The sequence below is a fragment of the Thalia democratica genome, chromosome 6, assembly GCF_965202585.1.
Source record: "Thalia democratica chromosome 6, ktThaDemo2.hap1.1, whole genome shotgun sequence".
Taxonomy (NCBI): domain Eukaryota; kingdom Metazoa; phylum Chordata; class Thaliacea; order Salpida; family Salpidae; genus Thalia; species Thalia democratica.
This window is the reverse complement of record NC_139170.1, coordinates 48900887-48917154: the sequence shown is the minus strand read 5'-3', so window position 1 is coordinate 48917154 and position 16268 is coordinate 48900887.

Here is a 16268-nt window from a genome sequence, read left to right as displayed (position 1 = left end):
TAATTTTTACATGTCCTCAGTTTAAACACTTTTTTTCGACCTTTTTTTTAGTGTTTCCGAAAATAAAAATAAAAGTCCAGTCCACGTTTGAAGCTGTACTTTGTTTATTGTTCAATATAGTCTGCATAGGAGTAAAAGAAAACTACAAATCAAAAGCTTTTTCATGGGAGTACGATTATTCAGTTATTTTTGTAAAAACTTTTTTCACTTTTACAAACTCATCAAAACTTATTTTTGCAAAATTTATTGATCTTACTGAAAATTTTATTTAAAAAAATAGTAAGCATAATATAACAGTAGTATAAGTTAAAATCTGTAGTATATACAAGTAAAACGTCTTACACAAGTATAAGTAATTGCAAAAAAAAAAACAGTTTTGTCCGACTCCCAAAACAGGTTAACAATTCTTTTTTTTAACTTAAAAAAAAGTTTTCAACTAGCTAATTCTACAGTTTATTTATAATAATGAAATGACTAAAAAAATCTTTAACAAAATAATTATTCTATGTGCCAAGAAAACTTATAACGTAACTAAAAAACTAACGAATATATTTTTGAAAACTACAAATAGGCTTTGTTTCAGTAGCAATTTTTACAGCTTAAAAAAAAGTTTTTGAATAAGTTTTATGGTACACTTTATACAAATAAAACTTTAGACTAAAAACCTCATTTGCAAATTTCAGATATTATAAAAAGTATAATCTAGTTAAAATGAAGTTATTTAGAGAAATTAAAACTACTAAAACACGATTAAAGATTAACAAAGTTCATTTAAACGTTTAAAACAAATCTTAAATAACGATTTCAAGTTTTTAAATAACAATAGTTAGTAATTAGAAAATACTAAGCCACAACCTTATAAAGTAAACTTTTTTATTTCTTTGTGTAAAAACAAAACGAAGTCGTATAAACAAAGGTTACATAAAATTTGAACATTTTATAATATAGTTGAAACCTTTTAAAATACTTTTATATAAAAAAGAACAACAATCTATTTGTATATTATACGAGGTTGCTTTATTAAACAAAATTTGTCTGTTTTGGTTACAATGATTTCTTGACTACAATGAAGACAATTAAAGACTTTTTTCTAGTTTTTATTGTTAATAGCTTATATTTAACTTGCATTCATGGTAAACTATTTTAATACAGACAATATTTATATTAAAATGCTTAAATCAGTCCAGGACAAAACCAATTTTTTTTTCGTGATTTTTTTTCTGCATCAACAATAAGAAAAAACCAAAAGATAGTTTTGGAAAATCTATAAATTTGTTGCATACCACATAAGTTCAAAATGTTTTCAGATTTATAATTTGTCGAAAGTAAACTTATAAGAAACTAATAGAACTAATAAGACTTTTAATACAGTACGAATAGTCAATTTCGGCTGATATCGGACCTATTTTATTAATAAACCATTTAACTCATTCGTTATTGCTGTAGGTTATACACGGTTTACGACATTAGTAACTAAGTTGCTGTTTTATTTTATACAGTATTGTAGTTACTTTCGAAGTTGTTTTTCAGTTCATAAAATTAATACAGTTGAAATCCTAAAACTTAAGCTTATTCACATTAAAAAATAGCTCCTAAAAACAAGTTACACTAAAGAAACTCATTTACTAATAATAAAAAATTTCAGTTTTAAACTAAGGTAGCTATAAAAACTACATAAAAAACAGTATGTGCTGACAAAGTGTCAAGTTTTAAATAAATACTAAAATTAAACTTCGTAACCAAAAGAAACTTTTCAAGTTTCAAATGTTCACAGCAGATTACCAAAGTCGAATTTAAATTGTGCGTTGAAAATAAGTATTTGATACTTCTTCTAAGCTTTGTTTATCATTTGTTTTATACACAAAAAACTAATAATCGTATTAAGTCCGATTGTTATCATGTTTTTTTCTTCAAAATAAACAAAAGGTAAACACAACCGTAAGAATATTTATTAGAGTTTTCACAATCATTTTAATTCAGCTTATTATTCGAATTTTAATTATTGTATGAAGAAAAAGTTTGAATTTTGTATTAACTAAAGGCATTTTAAAAAAATGTTTAAAATCAAAATATAACAAGTGAATAATACAAAAACAATCAAAAAGATATTAAAAGAACAAAATAAACAAACTTTAATAAAAAAACTATGTTAGTCCAGTATTTACCTAAGATTATTTTAACTACATATACTTTATCTAAGAAAATTATCAACTTTGGCTCCTGAATATTTGTTTTATTTTTTGTTTTATTTAAAAAAACATATGTAAAACAAGTAAAGCATAGTCTAAAATACTAATCTTGTGAATTTAAGCTACTGATTTTTTATATAAAAAAACATTTTTTTGTTATGTATTACTAATCTTATCTACTGTTTACTCTGTCAAATAAATTTAAACATTGAAAATTTATATCTTAAAAATAGATACAAAAACAAACATAAAAGATTTGCAAAAAACTTTATTATAAAGTAAGTTTTATTTATAAAAGTACACAAAAAACATTTTTTTAAATTTTTAATAAACAATGTTTAAAATCTTAAAACTTTAATTAATCTTAGTAATACTTTAATTAAAGTAAGTTCTTACAAAAAGTAAAAGATTAGCTTAATTGTACTAATTAATTTATTTAAGCATATATTTATTGAGTTAAAGTTTGTATAAGCTAGTTTGAATGACAAACTTGATTCTTACTTTTTATATCAGCGTGGTTTTTAAGTTTTACGTTGATTTTTAATGTTAAAAGCTATTCTATTAGTTAAAACTGTTATAACAAGTATTTAACTATAAACAAATCTGAAGCAACTTATAGCTTTTTCGAGCTCAAGTCGTTACCAATAAAACATTAATGAAACTAATCAATATTTATACAAAAGTTTTTCCCTGTTGGTTTACTTTCCTCTTATCTTAAGTCGTAATAAATGTGTATTACTAATGTTAAGTTTATACTGTACACATTTATTGATTCTTTCGTAGTATAATAATTGTTAAAGAAATAAATGCATAAAGCTTGTTTATCTTACCTTGCGACATTAAGGAACAATTGAATATTTATGGAAGTTTAAATGTGCTTGTTTAGTTTTAGTCAACAGCAATTATTTAGATTGTGTTTTGAAATAAAACAACATTTGTTGTTAAACATGAAAAACCATAGGCTCACACATAATAGTATTCTAAATGTTCCTAAACAATACATAATATTATGAACGAATTTCTGTAAGATGCTCAAGGCTTGTACACTAAACTTTATCACAGTTGTTTAGTAGTTAGCAAATTATGTTGTACGCGGTGTTTAAAAGTACTTGAATCAAGTTAACCGCTTACTTATAATAAATATGACTTATTATTTTAACATTGTATCATTACCATTATAAAGTAGTGCTTTATTTTTAGCTTTTTTCTTTAAAAGTTAACAGCAAAAACTTTAATAATAAGTTTTATAACAATACCAAAAATTCTCATTTTTAAGGTCACTTAAACTTTTTAATTACATTAAAAGCGATCCCATACAACTTACAACAAAACTACTTTTGTAATGGAATAAAAAATAAACCCGCTATTGACAAAATTTTATTCAAGTTCTTATGTAGTGCCGTATAAATTTTGCAGTTTTAAGTCAAAGCTTAGAGTTCTAGAATTTAATTGACATATTGACGCTTAAATTTTTATTGTTAGTCCAATACTTTTTATGTTTATTAAAACTGCCCATAAAAATAACTACGTTTTAGTTCATCACTAGATAGTTTAACCGTTGCAGCCTAAATTTACATTATTAAAAAAAAAGTCTATTATTTAAAAACCAAATAAATGGGAAAAACTGTTAAAGCATATTATGTAACTTAAGTAAATGTTTAATTTTCACAAATTAAGCTAGGCTATTAAGAAAAAATTTGACTTCTAAGAAAACTTTTTGTAGTTTGATTAAATTAAAAAAAATCGTTAAACCTACGAAAAGTTTTATAAAAACAACATAAGCTCTGATTAAAATGTTTAAAAATTAATAACACTCTAATGCCGTTGTTTTTAGTAAATAAAAAACAATAAGAATTTTTCTATCTATGTTGAAACTAGTAAAAATAAAATATTACTAACTACTTAATCAATGTATAAACTTTGTAACGATAAAGGTTTTTTTGTTTGTTTAAGAAATTGTAAATTTTACTACTATTTACCGTGTTGATCAGTTATGAACATATAAAAATGAACTACAAGTAGTAAGAAAAAGAAAACTTCTAAACGTGTTTCATTAAAAACTAACATCCGAAGTTTTGAATAGCTTTGTACTAAATAATATGACATTTATAAAATTTTATAATTACGTAATCACAAACAATAAATTTAACTAAAGTACTTTTTGTTGATTACTTGTAAATTGTTTTTAATTTAATAATATTTAAACAGAAAAATGCATAAAACTACTTTTCTTACATATAAACTAACATTATTGAATTAACTATCAGGAAAGTTATACACTAATCACTTGAAAAGTTATCGCAGACGAAATTTATACATACGTTTACATAATAGCAAATAAGGTATGCAAAATAAAATTTTATAAAACTTATCAATTATGCGATGCTTAAAACATTAAAACTATTTAAGTAAAGTTTTACTTTACGAGCAAACACAATAAAAGAGTGTTAAAAGTTTTTAAGAATAAAAAATAACTAATTTCAGTAAAAAAGTGAATTGATATTTAACTAAAAAGAAGCTATACTTTATGAAGGAGCGGTTACATTTTAAATTTTTACCAAAGTTGCGACTTTGGGAAACCATGATCAAAATTTTGAATATCTTTAATTTTCATAAATAATTAAATTAACATGGTTCTAGAATAGACGTTATGAAGACACAAAGAAATAAACATTGAAAATTGATATTGAAAACCGACCAAGATGGTCAAGTGCGCCAAGTCAAAATTAGTCAATAAATTTTTTATCACAGAAAAATTTTGAAACTTACATGTTAGATATTCTCGAGAAGTGCAAAAAAGGCCTAAGGTATATTTAAAGGCAGTTTTGGTACTTACACTAGGTGTTACGGGAAAATTTGAAACTTGCACTAGATCAAGGATTCAAAAAAAAACTTGGCTGTTAAAGAAAGTTAGGGGACTATAAATGCAAAGGGGACATAAAGCTATCATTTAAAACTTACACTAGATGTTTTAGAGTTGTTGATAAAGAGCGAAAAAAAATTTTTTGGTAGTTTTTTGATAAACATTATTAGAGAGGATAATTTCTATTTTGATTTCTTTAAAGGGGGCCTTAATAAAAGATCCTGGTTAATCCTGGTTTATAAACTTCATTAGAACTAAAGACAGATCAATTCGATTTGAATTTTCTTAAAAACTGTTTTATTATCGATGTTATTTAACAGTTTTTTTTTTCAATTCCAAGTGTTTACGTCAAAGCTGGTATAAATAGGTCGATTAAATGTGTAAATTTGTTTGCAAAAAGTTGAAAAAAAAGAAAGCCAATTAGTTTGAAAAGGAGAGAATTATGCAAGTTTTGTTCACAGTATTTTAAATAAATTTGTGTCACCTAAAAGAGTTAGTGACGTACCAAAAAACTTTTAGGAGTTTTTTTTTCTGAAAATTTAAAATATATTAGATGTCTATTTAATTGAACACTTGCTTAATTTAATTTTTATACTTAAACGGATGAATCGCATTTTAAAATAAGCTCTCCGTAGAGCTTATGAAATCATTAGAACTTTGAATTAGGCTGTTTCACCCTGAACAACAACAATATAACTTGACGTCTTTCTTCTTAATTTCTTTTCGGTTTGATTTTCAATTGCATAAGTCCCTGTAAAACTTTTTGGTATAAAGCGCACTACATAAACAAGGAAATCAAAGAATTGCTTGCAGCATGAACCCACAGTTGTGGTGATTCTCATGACTTGCATACATTACTTTTAAAAAGCTAGTTATTAATTATAATTAGAACGTTAGATATTTAATGTTTTTGAATTAAATATAAATGATTTTTTTTCAATGCTTTGAATATTATTTTTGATGGTGTTGTTATATCATTGTTGCTTTGTTTCGCTTTGTATTAACAAAAATGAGTTGTCAGATTAAAAAAGTATCCTTGAATTTATATTATTTATATCGAATACAATTAGTGGTCTACCATATCCACAAAATTAGGCTCCGGCCGGATCCGGACATTAGTGAAAAAAGGTCTAAAACAATCAATTACAAATTATGAATAAATAAGTGATCCTTATCTTATAAGTTTAATAGTTGTGTCTGTTGTGTTACGTACAGTTATTTATTTTACTTGGGACATGTTCAAAATCCACCCGCGATCAAAATCCATCCGATTAAAATCCACCCAGTCAAATTCAAGAACCGCTTACAGATCGAGGGTAAGGGTTAAGGGTAACAGTGATAGTGAAAAATGATAAAAGAAAAATTTCAAAAATGCAAAAAATATATAAAATAAATTAATTAACAACGAAAATATTTTTTAAAATCGGGTGGATATTGATCGGGTTGGTTTTGAAAGTGGGTGGATTTTGATAGTATACCTTTTAAACAATGCCTAATGATTAAAACAGTGTGTGTTTAATAAACTCTAAGTGTAAAATTTAAACTTGTTATCTTTTGCATCCTATTAGTAGAGCTTTCTATGGATATATGTTACTTTTTATTATGTGAACTTACACTCAATTTCAAACAATTTAAGTTCCGAAAATTATTAAAAAATCCTTACCAAAATTTGATATATATGAAAAAAAAGCTATTCTAACCTTATTAATTATTTGCAATCTTTCTTTTTTTAAAATTAAAAAAAAAAATTGAGATATGGACAAAATAAGCTTTAAAGTATAGTAACTTTGAAACTTATCTTTTAATAATTATTGTTTTTCAAACTCAGTTTTTACTATTGCAATCTAATTATCTAAACCATCATAAGATTTTTCCAAACATGTATTCCTTTCTAAGTTGTTGTCCTTCAAACAATTCTTGTTATTTAAACAATTTAAATTTAAATTTTAAATAACGATAAATCATTAAAAAAAATTTTTTCTTAATATCATTACTTACTTTATAATAAGCAAATGTTTTTAAATTTTAGTAGACATATACCATTTCAAAAACTGTTTTATAAACAATTACTATAGAAAATAAATCATTATTTAACAAAAAATTAAAAACCCTAGACACACCTCTGGTGCAGAATACACTGGAATCGGCAAACTGAGGCCTGCAATTCTTAACTAAAAACATACTTCTTAAAGACAACAAAAAAATCGTTATCGATTATTTTAATAGGTTCTTTTAATAAATTTTGTTTTATTGTTGCATATTTATGAAATTTTTCGTTTAATAAGTTATTCAAATACTTACTACTACATTTATTTTAATTAACTAAGGCCTGTAATAAATTTTTTAGGAAAATTTGACCCGTTATTCATACAACAATACTGCTGAAATACAACAAAACTTGAAAATTTGTTAAGCGTTACAAAAACAAGCAAATAAAACTAGCTGAGAAAATTTTAGCCATTTGTAACTATGACTACAGTTTTGTCGAAATCAGGTAAAAATTTATTGCAAAACGATTATGACGTTTTTGAAGTTGAGACTTTTAAATAATTTTATTTGTTCTTCAACTTATAAAACCTGATTGTAAAACTTGCTACTGCAAATACAAAAAAAGATGAATTACTACATAAAGCTAGTGTTCTTCATAGCTATTCAGCTTCTGATTGGCTTCGCGCCTTACCACTATTCTGAGCTCATCGCCTCGGTGTTCTCCGTCTACGCGAGGTCGTTTTTCATCGGGCCGACGAAGTTCCGCCAGAACCTGAAAGACTTGTTCAGAACGCGCTGCAAAAATGGCGAAAATAAGAAAGGACTTTTTCGATTACTCAGCGACGTACTGCTGACTGAGGAGATATTTTTCGTTTGGGAGATTTACAAGCATCGCTGGGACTTCATAAAGATGATCAGATTGGACAACGTTTACTGCTGGCCGCTATACTTCTACTGCTTCTTATCGGCATTGCAGTTCGCTTACCCATTGTTGAAACGGTAGTTTTTCAGAAATGTTCTGTAGTAGCCTAGAGTTTGTGTGTTTGTTTAATTAAATAAAAACTGCAGCAAAAGTAGTAATGATGTTTTTTTTATACAATACTTTAAGACATTTTTCTAACTTAAGAATTTTATTTATTAAATAACATTTGTAAATAAAGGAAATATTTGTCATGACATTATAACTAGCAAAAACATAAACATCACATTGGTAAGTTTTATTTTGTATAACAGATTTGCTGCTGTCGTTTTAACAAAGGTATATCATGTTATGGTTTGGTTTTTCATGCCAAAAGATGAACTTTTGAAGATTTTAGCAAAAAATATGATTGAAAAAGACAGTTTAGTAAGTTTAGAGAAAAGTATAACTGTTTAAATCTGTAATTATTTGAAGTAGCGTAAAATTAAGCAGAAATAAAAAAATTAAATACTGTTATATTTCTTTTAAAGTGTATCAATCTTTGGGATGAAATAATAAGGGAAGAAAGTAAATTAAGAAAAATGTTACTTGATACGACTGAAGATTCCTTACCTGTTCAAATAAAAATTGTAAAGGAAATAATGGAAAAGGTATTTCTATTATTTACTTTAACAGAAGAAACAGTTTTAAACTTTACAAATTAAGCACGAATTGCTTTGATAATTAAATTTCAGCAACTTCATATATAAAAAAGATAAGGGCTCTTATTTAGAATTTGTTGACATTGTATAAATTTTAATTTATATGACCTTTATTCAATTTAAGGTGTGTTTAATTGTCTTCATTGCTAATACAATATGTTTAGGACAAAAGCAAACTTTTTAGCTAAATACATTTGCAAAGTAGATTGATCATCAAAAAGATTATGTTTTAAAAGTTTACTTAAATAATTAATATAAGGCCTCAAAATAATTTTAGTGACTCTTGTAGTAGAGTAAACTTAAGCCTTGGTATATGAAATAGCTTATCATTGTAGCCTTTAAAGTAATTAGATTATTATAATGACATCTACCCAAGTTTGATTTTTAACATAAAAGACATTAATACTTAGTTAATTAAGCTAATTGCTAACTTTAAAATAAAACCAGATGCAACATATAAACAGATTTTAAATAAAAGTGTTTAAGAACTTTTTGTAATTATTTATAGGTGCTTTTTAAAAACTACAAATATTAGCTTTATATTTCAACAGATACAAAAAAACATGAATATGTTCCAACTTGTAATAAGTTCAAAAGACATATCGTGCGAAAAGCTAGATGCTTTAAAAGTTCAATTTGAAGAACAAAAAAGTTCAAAACAAAGTTTCATCGAGGTATTATTACACTTAAAGATCTTTTGTTATATTTTCGTTTTTAATTGAAATTGATGGATTTAAACTTTATACTTTTTTGTGTCCCTCAAAAATTCTTCTTTGTATGAATAGTAGCTTCCTAGCTTGAATAGTAGATTTTTAGCTAGTTTTAAATCAAAAACTTATAACAATAAACAAATTACAGCTCAAGGAGAAAAAAGATTAAACAAAAAACATTGGTTTTCATGAAACGGAAAAGAAAACTGTTTTATAAGTTTAAAAGGGAATAATTTACAAATTAATTTTTCGATGATCAAGACACTGATGTGTACAAAAAAAAAACTTCGTCTAAATCAGTATTAGACACATCAATGAAAATATTAAAAAATAAACTGGTTTTAACCAAATAAACTTGTTGTGTGTGTATGTTAAACTTCTAAAATTTTATACTAATAAGTTTCTTTTACTACAGTTATTTTAAAATAGTTTTTTAGAAATTGTTTTTTTCAAAGTACAGGCTCTGATAAGTAAAACAAGTTAAACAAATGTTCTCTTTCTACAAAAAGACAACGGCATATATACTTTTACAAATCCACTTTTGTTTTTATCATTTTATTTAAAAAAACAGTTAAACTAAATTACAAATTAGAGTAACGAAGTAATAGATTTAAAGGTTTTATTAACTGCTTAAATAAAACAAAAATTATATATGAATAACTAATCCAACTAACTGAAAACTATACTTTCAAAAAGTTTACATATCTTTAGACAACTTTATGATATTACATTTTACCTACTATGTATTTCTATTATCGGTGTTAGAAATACTTTATTTAATATATTTTTTTAAAAGTAAAGAAGCTAACAAAAACATAAATTTTAATGAAACTTTTGAATATTATTTAGTTGTAAACCAAAAAACAAAGTATAATTTTAGTAAACTAACTAGACATTTTTTATATGACAATTAAAGTAACTTTGTTTGATTTTTAAATGGCTACAGTGTGAAATTTTTAAATTAAGTTTAAAAGTATACTAAACTTGCTGTTAAATCTTAATATACTCATTTAGTTTTTTAACTAAAAACTGAAGGTAACAAAAGAAATAATAGATAAAACGAGACAAATCTAAAATGATACTAAGTGTTTGAGCATGTTCCAGTAATATAGTTAAGTAAAAACATTAAACAATGAGTATTATTGTTTTAAAAGTTATAGTTATATTCATAATCACGTAGTTTTTAGCAAAAGTTTTACTGGTAGTTGGTACTTATATAAATGTTTAAATAAGAAATACAAAACTTTAAAAGTATTCTCATAATTGTTAGTTTTTATAATAAGAAAAAATTTAAAAATAGTATATTGCTGCAACACTGTATTTTGTTTACTTAAACAGTTTAGTAATCAGCTTCAAACTTTTTTTTGTAAAATATTTTTGTTTAACTTTCTACTTCAGGGGTTCCCAACCAGGGGTGCTCGCACCCCTTGGGGGTGCGAGGCAGCATTTCAGGGGGTGCGAGATAGCTTTTCATTTTTGTATGATAAATAAGGAGATTTTCACTTTCTGATAAAGTTTATAAAGTTAAAAAGTACAATCTGTTATAAAAAGAAGTTGGCGCTAATTTTCTGAATAAACAAATTTTATTAATACTTCATAGAGCAAGAGCGCTTTTCTAGAAGTAAATTCTTTTTACTATTTTTATTAATAGCTGTTAGTTTATAATTAAAATTTCAGTAAAGCTTTCTTAGAGTTTTACACCTTTGATTTTAATCATTTATTCTTTAAATATTTTATTTTCTTAACTGGCCATTAATTGTTTAAAACAGTTTATGAGCTAGCATCTATTTTGATTGAAATATTTAAATAAAAATTAGTATCTTCAGCAGGTTTTTTATTAGCTGTTAAGTGTATTACATTTATAATGTAATCTTTTTTTAAGCTTAGTTGTGCAGAAAGTGGTGCTTAAAGATTTAACATCAGTAAATTGTAAAATTCTCAGCAATAACTGTGTGTTATACCATTTAATAAAACTTGTTTTTAGCTTTAGTGAAACCAATTTTTATAAATCAGCAAAAGTTTTCAATACATCAACTTTATTTCTTTTAATTCCTTTTTTGAACTTAAACCGTTTACCTTTTTCAATCTACTTTTTTCTTTTTATGTTGTAAGCATACAAACTTTTTTTTTTGTATTTGCTTATATACATATCTTTTGACAACTTAAGACTAAACATCTTTTAATTTTTGTAAATCTTAACTCAAACCTTTATTATTTTGAAACCTCCTAACTGCTAATAGTTTTGAAAATAAAAGATTACATAAGCTTAACTTAGAACAGCTGATTTTTATTTTTTAAGTACATATATTCATAACAAAATGTATAAAAAGTTTAGTTTTAAGTTTAAGCCTAATATTTATTAATTTTCTAGTGCTTTTTCCTCACTTCTAATACTTTTTCAGATCTTAAAAAACTAAATGACGAAGTCATAGGCTGAAGCATTGTTTTTGTATAAACGTTATGAAAAAAAAAATCTTAGTAACTCACTTTTTTATTTTTCTTAGAATAGAGTTTATTTAATTAGTACTCAATCATGTCAAAGATAAGAAAGTGGAATGATAGTTAATTTATAAATAATTACAGTATATAGTGTTAGGGGTGTGAGATCAAATTAATAGACTTTAGGGGTGCGGGGCATCAAAAAGGTTGGGAACCACTGTTCTAGTTTAAGAACAAAAGCAAGTTGTACTATTGAAACAAGTTTTAATATTTACAAAAGGTTTGGTAACTTAATAAATCGCATGTATTCGAACATGACTTGTTTGAGAATAAAGACACTTATACTTTTTATTAAAATCAAAACTGTTTAGTTCATAACCTTTAATTAAATGATCATTCTAGGTTTCCTAGTTATTGTGAAAACATAAAGTTCATATTTGCTTTTATTTTATATGTTTGACCTTGTTCTTCATCTCGAAAAACTGAAGACTTTTAGTTTACTGAAAAAACTTGAATAGACTTTATACATTATTTTAAATAGAAACTTGAATAGTTTTATATAATTTTTGATATTTTAGCTATTAATAATCCAAAAAATCAACAAAAGTTTGAGGATATGTAACACGTACTTTAATCAAAATTTACTAACTACAAGTTTACTACACAGTAAATAGTCTTATTTTTCTAATAAATATTAAAAAAACAATTCAACTGTGTTTTGAATACTTTATTTTTGTACAAACAATTAGAAAAGTTAAAGATGTTTAAATTTACTCTTGCTATAAAAACAATTGCATAACTTGTTTTACACTGGCACAAGTAAAAGTTTGCCGTTTTTTTTACTTAACTTTAATTTCATAAATTTACAACGTTCAAACAAGTTGCTGTGAAAAATTTTCGACTTAACGTTTAACAAAAAGTTAGTTTTCACAAAAGAAAACTCTTCTTGGAGCTCCAGTTGAGTCCCACAGAAGCCCAACTCTGTCTAAATATTTATCTTGGTGTGCATTCACGTACATGTAGTTGTTGTTTTGGGGATGCCCCGGATACCATCGAAAGTCCAGCGCCGGCTCAATGGCGGACCCGTCTGCCCTGAGCCACTTTCCGAAAACTTTGCGAAAACCCATCGCGATACCGCGTTTTAACTTGTGATCATAAAACAACTGTTTTCTCGCCGCGAATGTTTCCAAACCGGTGCTGGCAAGGTTTCCGTTGTACGTTTGTTCGCAAAACTTTTGCGCGCTTAACCATGAAAGCTCTCTGTTCACAAAATAAACCCTTCGCTTTCTGCATACGACCTTGCTTAAATCAACGAGCCCGTTTTTGCAGTATACATTTGAACCGTTTTCCAAAATCAAGCCATTGTCGCAGGTCACTTCTGCTTTTTCACCGTGATGCAAAGGCAGATTAACCAGGCCTTTGTCGAAGTTGTGGGTCACAGAAGTGCAGTCCTTGTAGCAAACGAGAGGTTCTTCTTCGAACGAGGGTACGAATTTGCTGCCGTTGCAAGTTCTTTCAAGCTGGTCGCTGGTGGTGTACCCTGCCTCGCATGAGTAAGCAAGATTTCACGTGGGTTCCTTGGGGAGCGCTCGAAGATGTGTGGTTGATCCTCGTTGCCAGGCAACCTGGTTGGCATGAAAACGGGTAGAGAGCGAACGAAGGGAGAAGTTTACCCATAACACACTGTCTTGTATTTAAGTTTTCCGAAAAAAAGCCAGTGTCGCATTCATACGTCACAGTGTGGTTATGACGTATGAGCGAAGAAGCGTTGTGACGTGCGTTTCGTATTTCTTCGACGTCACAACTCGTAAGTCTTTCAACCAGCTTTTCGAGTTCAGCTGTTCGTTCGACACATTCCTTTGCTGTGCAACATGGTTCAGGTTTTGAAGAACTGAAAAAAATAAATGCGAACAATAATACTGTTTTGAGCTTGATTTTAGGTACCTTCATGGCAATAACTTTTTTGTCATTGCTTAAAATTAAATAAAGTAATAGAAAAATTATTCACTAGTTATTCTTTCAAACAAAGCTTAACTGTTGATTTAAAGTACATCAAAGTGGATTAAAATTTAAACTGTGAATTTATACTAATAAACCAACAAACTCTGTTACTAAGCAAGTTGTAGTGTTTGTATTTCAAAACAAAAGGGAATAAAAAAATGTTAAATATTGCACTTTTGTTGAAAATTGCCTAACTTTTAGTAAATATAAAAACTTGTTAAATAATTTTCTTTTGTCCTAATACAAGCACATTACCTTTTTCAACTGTTATAATTTCTACTTTCTGAATCTAAAAGTAGTATTATATAAAAATTAGTTAAACTTTCGTATAAAAATTATAAACTTTGTGTTTGTTTATCTATTTCAAACAATAGTAAACAAAGTTGTTTACTTAAAGTTTATGAGTTTTATTACAAAACTGTTAAAGTTGTTAAGTTACAATAATATTTAGACATGATAGTAATTTTTAGTATTTTAAACTTTTTTGCTGCTTAAATATTCCTAAACTTAAGTTTACAAAGTTTTATTTTTATCATTATATTACGCAACTAAAAGTATTGATTTTTTTTTTAAATTGTGTTTTAAATGATACTATTCAAGTAAACGATAATATTTTTAACACCAAACTCTATAGCAATGTCCTGCTGCTTTTACAGACCATTAAAATTGGTTCATAAAACTCGGTGTCATACAATCGGTGACTTTTGTTGTTTCGGCCTTGGGTATTCCCGGAAGAAAATACCCACCATAACTTTGTGACAAAACGCGTTGTTTTACTTTAATTAGGATTTTCTATAGAAAAGCACCATGGAAATGAAATTGTTTTTTCTTTCGACTTATGATGTAAAACTTTTTCTTTAATGTTTAAAAAATTGTTAGAGAAATATCGAACAATAGGCCCGTTATCAGCCGAATAGGCTGTGCGGATTGTGCATAGATTGGAAGTTGTGTTCAGAATACACAGCAATAAAACTAATTACGAACACATCGATGCAACAAGTAATAAATAATTGGATAATAAAATAGAATAAAACTAAATTAAATTAAATAAAAATATATATTGTAAAACAATGATTTGAAATGGCTTCGATTTCTTAAAGTGCAGGATTTATTTTCTTTCAGTCTTTTATAGATCGCCATTTTTCGCAATCGTTTGCAAGCTCCTCCAACTCATCAATTCTGACGATCAGGCTTTTCAGGTCGCGTATGCATACGTCATTACAACGTAGTGTTGCATACGTCATTACAACGCATGCATACGTCATTACAACGTAGTGTTGCACTGGTGGTTTTTCTTGCATTAATTTTGTTTTAAGATCCATAACAGTAGCCATGGTACAATCGTTTTAACTTTCCAGCGATTGGGAGTAAGCCTCTTTTTCTGTTTTTCTTTGTCAGGCTACTCGTTTTTAGCTTATTTTTACTTACAACTGCCTTCATAAACTTTAGCGGAACAACATTTTGTTAGCTGATCAGCTAAAGACAGGCGTACATCATCACAACCATCTCGTTTGCACTGGTAGTTTTTAAGATCCATACCATATCAGTACTCTTGGTACGAACGTTCCAGCTTTCCAGTTTGAGAGTAGGTCTCTTTTTCTGTTTTTGTTTGTCAGGTTAATCATTTTCATTTCACTTACAGCTATCCCAATTCATTTAATAAGGAAGGTAAACTGTGGCGGATAGTATCTTATTAGCTGGCTAAAGGCAGGCGGTGGTTGTTTAGTGGAATGCAAAACGACCGATAAAATTGACTTCTGGCGCCCATCCTTTGCCCAAAAAGTATTACACTTGTAAATAGTAACTGACGTATTCCGTGCTGTATCTTCGAGAAAAACCTACGAAGCTTAAGTAACCTCTTAAAGTTCAAAATAAGGGTATAAAAATGAGATTACAGCATGAACACTATCTCAGGAAGAGGCTCATTGGAAAAGCAAAGTAGATACAGCCGATAATCGTCATAGCTAAAAATAAATTTATCAGAGCTTAAAGACAAATTAGAAGGTAAAAATTAATTTTAATTAAAGTTATAAGAAATCGGTAAATAAATTATACGTTATTAAGTAAAATTTAATCAAGAACTTACATATGAATGTAACAAACCAATTGAAAAAATATATATTACACAATTTTAAAGTCATTCCAATTAAAGCAACCATACCAAAAAATATAATGGTAATAAAAGCATCAAATTCTACTCTTGGCAAAGATAAGCAGTTAAAAAAAGAAAGAAATACTGCTGTACAACTATTTCGGATTTGTTTCTGTACATCTTTTTTTTTTAAAGTTTACAAATGTATGTATATTATACATATATTATACATTGTATAATATGTACATATGTATACATTGTGTAACATATACATATTACATATGTATACATTGTATAATATATACATATTCGAACATAAATTTTTACTTTTTGATAAGTTTTAGTGGTTCAACATATATATTTTT